The sequence below is a fragment of the Carcharhinus amblyrhynchos genome, chromosome 23 (genome assembly GCF_965287045.1).
Source record: "Carcharhinus amblyrhynchos chromosome 23, sCarAmb.v2.hapA, whole genome shotgun sequence".
In the NCBI taxonomy this organism is placed as follows: Eukaryota; Metazoa; Chordata; class Chondrichthyes; order Carcharhiniformes; family Carcharhinidae; genus Carcharhinus; species Carcharhinus amblyrhynchos.
In genome coordinates this window covers 23,062,379-23,068,378 of record NC_137346.1, presented here as the reverse complement: position 1 = coordinate 23,068,378, position 6,000 = coordinate 23,062,379, and positions in this window count along the sequence as shown.

Sequence of the window (6,000 nt, the reverse complement as noted above, 5' to 3'; positions counted from 1 at the left end):
TGACTGAAACCTCTTGATAGGCAGCTTTTTCAGAAATCTGTTAAGCTGCCATTATACAGTATGCCCTCAGGCGATACCTGTGCTGTAGTAAATGAAGTTCATATTTGATTAAACCCAATAAATAATGAAAATACTCCAACAATTAAAAATACATCATGCGCAAATATACAGCAAGAACACTAAAATGTATTGCAAATGAACAGGATCGCAGAGACAAAAGAATCAGCTTCACCTTTACCATTATTCTAACTTTTCTATTTTCTTTTGGATACATTCTGGTCAGCTTGGCTTGTCCCCATGTGCCACCCGTAGCCAACCAGTGGTCAATTTGTTTGTGGGCATTTGTCAGTGCTTGGCAGAAACTGTGTAATGGGAGGATGTGAGTGGGTGGTGGGGGAAGCATAGAAACTAAAAGCGAGGGTAAGGCATTCAGCCATTCATTTTGATCATGGCTGATCGTCAAATTCAATGTCCTGATCCCACCTTTCCATCATATCCTTTGATTCCTTTAACCCCAAGAGTTATATCTAATTCCTTCTTGAAATCACACAATGTTTTGGCATCAACTACTTTCTGTGGTAGTGAATTCCACAGGTTCACCACTTTCTGGGTGAAGGAATTTCTCTTCACCTCAGTCCTAAAAGATTTACCCCAAACTTCAAGTATAACCCTAGTTCTGGACTCCCCACCATTCCGGAACATTTTCTTTTAGTCTACCCTGTGTAATCCTATAGGAATTTTATAAGTTTCTATGAGATCCCCTTTCATTCTTTAAACTCTAATGAATATAACCCTAACCAATTTAGTCTCTCCTCATAAGTCAGATGTACCATCCCAGGAATCAGCTTGGTAAACTTTCCTGCACTGCCTCTAATGCAAGGACATCCTTCCTCAGACCAAAACTGCACACAATATTCCAGGTGTGGCCTCACCAGCACCCTATACAATTGCATTAAAACATTCCTATACTCAGATCCTCTCAATATGAAGGCCAACATACCATTTGCCTTCTTTACTGTCTGCTGCACCTGAGTAGTTACTTTCAGTGACTGATGCACAAAGACACCAAGGTCTCACTGAATATCCACCTTTCATTTTACACCCATTCAAATAGTAATCTGCACATAAGCTCTGGCCTCTGAGTTTCCTTTCACTCACTTGGGAGATGCCTGGCTCTTTTCCCCCACATGCTAGTGCAGTCAAGAAAGAGAACCTGACGCAGCCCAACTGGTTCTGTTACATCAATCACACATTTTTCATCAGCCAGGAGCTAGCCTAAAGTGGAAGTAGGTCTTTCCTCCGACAGGAGGGATCTCATTGTGAAATGAGGAGAAGGGGAACTACTTTGCAATTGCATGTTGCCAACTTGCCACATACATTCTCATAGATCTTCCATGGAATTGGTCAGTGAGTCAGAGGATACAAAGATAGAATGTTGTTGTTCTCCTTACTGCCAACGACATAGGAGGGGTAATGTGCCATTAGCCCTTTGAGTTTGTTCAATTAAATCATGACTGATTTCCATATAAACTCCATCTATCCAATGTCTCCCTTGTCTGGCAATCAATCTTGTTTTACAATTTTCAGTTGACCCAGCTTCAACACCTATGGAGAAAGTTCCTTATTGCCACTATTTCTGGTGTAAAACATAACCATCCTTGAATGGCTAGCTCTGATTTTAAAGGTTATGCCCCTTTCTCCACAAGAGAAAACAGTTTCAATTTACCTCATCAACTCCTTTAACCATCATAAGCAGTTCTTCAACCTTCTATATTCTAGGGAATCAATAGTTAAGTTATGGTAGTTAGCATTGCTGCCTCACAGTGCCAAGGACTCAAGTTCAATTCTGACTTTGGGTGACTGACTGTTTGGAGTTTGTACATTCTTCCTGTGTCTGCTAGGGTTTCCTTTGGGCACTCTGCTTCTCTCCCACAGTCCAAAGATATGTGGGTTAGGTCAATTGGCCATTGTAAATTGCCCTTTTTTTCCCAAATAGGTAGGTTAAATGGATTAAACATGGAATAGGGTGTGGTGGTGGTCTGGAGTAAGGTACTGTTGATGTGGAGATGCCGGCGTGGGACTGGGATAAACACAGTAAGAAGTCTCACAACACCAGGTTAAAGTCCAAAAAGTTTATTTGGTAGCAAAAGCCACTAGCTTTCAGAGCGCTGCTCCTTTGTCAGGTAAGACTTTAAGACTTGATTATCTGTAAAGACTCACATTCCAACCATTATTTTGTAAATTAAGCTGGTGTCTTTATATGCCCTGTTTGTAAACAGAACTCCCACTTAGCTGATGAAGGAACAGCGTTCCGAAAGCTAGTAGCTTTTGCTACCAAATAGACCTGTTGGACTTTAACCTGGTGTTGTGAGACTTCTCACTGTAAGGTACTCTGTCAGAGAGGCCAAGAAGCTTGGTACTCTGTTAGACAGTTGGTGCAAACTTGATGGGCTAAATGGCCTCCTTCTGCACTGTAAGAATTCTATGATTGAAGTATCAGTTTGTTGAATCTGTATGGCCTACCCTCCATGTATACTGTTGCTTTTTTCAGATGTGGTGTCAGAAATTAATGCAATACTTTAAATATAGTTTACTCAGAGCTTTGCAGAGCAGTAGTATCATATACAGAGCTTCAATGTGGGTCTTTGCCATTAAGCTCAATGAAGAAAGCTGCTTGCTGTTATGATGAAAATTAGCTTCCCCTGTTGATCTTTGAGGCCACAAAGTGGGAAAGTGTTCCAAATTGTCAATTAGTGAATAAATTGTGATTTTTTTAAATTCAGGGGTGGAGATCAGATGGGGGGGGCAGTGGTGTGTTGCGGAGAGTGCAATACAACAGGGGGTGACGTCTGTAACTGATGAAAGTGATTTACAATGGGAAGGAAATAGCTGAGCTACAATAAACATAATTTTCCCACCTACGCATGTCTAATAATTATGTCTAAATCTTTATAGATAAACTTAAATCCTTTACTTTTCAATCTGGGTGCTTTATACATTTGCCTGGAGTCCCCTTCTATATTATTTCAGGTAAATGTGGTGCATAGAATCCTGCAATACATTCAGGTGACCATTCAGCCCTTCAAGTCAGCACAATCCCACGCAGGCCCAATTCTTGTAACGTCACATATTTACTTTGCTAATCCCCTGACACTAAGGGCAATTTTGCATGGCCAATCAACTTAACCCATACATCTTTGGACTGTGGGAGGAAACAGGAGCACTCAGACAAAACCCACACAGACACCAGGAGAATGTACAAACTCCACACAGATAGTGACCTGAGGCAGGAACTGAACCCGGATCCCTGGCGCTGTGAGGCAGTAGTGCTAACCCACTGTGCCATCTTGCCATCCCATTGTGGTTAATATCTTTATATCAGATATCAGTATCCTAACGCATAATTTCAGCGCATTCATGTGAAAAATGCAAGATATTAAATGCACATATTTGTGTTATTTAAATTCTAATCAAAAAATGCCAATTCAAATTAAGTCCAATTATGGTAGAATAGATACTAGACTTGATCTTAGCCAAAGGGCCATGCAACTTGTTCCAAATATACTTACTTTTAGGTTCCACGTACCTGTGGCCTCCCGGTTAGTAATTCATTATTGTGAAATTATGATATATTTTGGTTTGTAATTAGTTGCTGCGTAGTGTTTGGTCAGTTTGGAACAGAGATTTACTTTACTACAGTTGTCATCAGTGAAACTGCATACTGAGACAATGCATCCACCTAATCATCTGATCAATAACTGAGAAGCCACAGAAAGTTAGAAGAGTTCAAATCTGTAACTGAAGCTGAACTTGAGTCCTTTGTTCAACATGCCCCAAAAAATATTGGGCTGACAGATTTCTAACTCAAAGAAGTAGTTTCTTGTTGGAAAGAGTCTCACTCTCACAAAATTGTGCAATTTTGGTGATCAGTGTTGACCTAATGTTGCACTAATGCTTTAAATCCTACCCAAAATCGCTGGAATTATGAGCAAAATTCTTTAAGCGTTGACCATTGGACTTGCTCTTAACTTTGCTTTCAATAATCCCTGATGGAATGGATGTTATGATGCTAGAATATAGTATTATCTTTTAATTCTTGTGTTGACATTTCAGTTGGTTTCCCCCTGACCTCAATCCTGATTACGAGAATTATGTTTGCATTTTAAAAAGAAACACATTATAATCTGTACTTAATATTTATGTGGTAAACCTGGAATTTGCAACCATTGGTTTTTCTTTTGTTGCAGTTATGAAAATGTACACAAAATTTCATGTGTATAAGAATGACAGCAAAACTGTCAAAACAAGCATATTTAATCATGTACAACTAATCCAGTGTGGGTGATATAATACTATGTGGCCCTTGTTGTTCATACTCAATGTGGCTTTGATGCTGTGTAAGTATGGGGAGATAATGGCTGAGCGATATATAGATTATATATAGATACATATAATCTATATCTATATATAGATTATTAATTCAGAAATTTAGCTAGTGTTCTAGGGATCCGAGTTCAAATCCTGCCATGGTAGATAGTTGAATTTGAATTCAATTAAAAAATATCTGGAATTAAGAATCTACTGATGACCATTGTCAATTGCTATAAAAAAACCATCTGGCTCACTAATGTCCTTTAGGGAAGGAAATCTGCCATCCTTACCTGCTCTGGCAACATGTGATTCCAGAACCACAGCAACGTGGTTGGCTCTGAACTGCCATCTGAACAAGGGCAGCTAGGGATGGGCAATAAATGCTGGCCAGCCAGTGATGCCCTTGAATAAAGGAAAAGTTATCCATTTATATTAATACAGGATTTTTTTCTGTAAATAAATATTTGGCACTAAAAGCAAAATGCTGCAGATGCTGGATTCTGAAACAAAAACAGAAAATGCTGGAAAATCTCAGCAGGTTTGACAGCATCTGTGGAGAGAAAGTGGTCCCAACATTCCAAGTCTGGATGACTTATGGGGGGGAGTGGGGGTGGGAGGTGAGGCTGTAAAAAGACAAAGGAAATATAAATGAAGATAAAGAAAGCTGAGAGAGGTGCTAAAAGTGTCCATTAAAAGATCAGAATCTGTGACTCCATTTTTATCATCCTTCTTTTTCTCTTCCATTTTTTCCACTTTTCAATTGCCTTCACCATCTGCACCTCTGTTCTGCCATCCACATACTCTGATTTCTTAATGGACACTTTCAGCACCTCTCTCAGCTGTCTTTATCTTTATTTACATTCCCTTTGTCCTATTACAGAACCTTCCCCCATCCTCATAGTATAAATCTCTGCTGATTCTCTTTGCCCTTAGCTCTGACAAAGGATCATCCAGACTCGAAACGTTGGCCTTATTTCTCTCTCCACAGATGCTGTCAGACCTGCTGAGATTTTCCAGCATTTTCTGTTTCTGTTTCAATTATCTGAGGCTACTGATATAAGGAGTTTCTAAAGTATGTCACTTGGCAGTATTCCCCTAGCCTTTCCCTTTAAATGAAAATATATCCTCGAGGATGCAAAATATTCATTTTATTATTAATGGGCGAGGGTAATGTATTGACTGAATAAAATCAATTAATTTCTAAATCATGATACTATTCAGTAAGTGTTGCCATATTTTGAATTTAAAAAAACTCTGCTTTTTTAATTTAATTTTTTGCTGTCATGACGACAGTTAATCATAGAAAAACAAGGAAACCCTTCAATTAAAAGAAAACGATAGAAGATCGCATATTACAGAGAAACCTTGGGGGGTGATATTCAATTTCAGCATTGAAGCAAAGCAGGCCATTATGAATTGGCATCCTGCTTCACTGTCCTCCTGATGTTATTTTCTATGAACTACTAATTTGCTACCTGCCAATGCGCATTACTGCTTCTGCATTTCAACCACCTCATTTCTAATTTGAGTACTAGCTCACTTTGCTACTATCTGACCTGTATTAAAATAACTGCCCTCAATAGCCTTTGCTGTTCAAGTAGATGATTGAATACATTTTTTTGTTGTCAT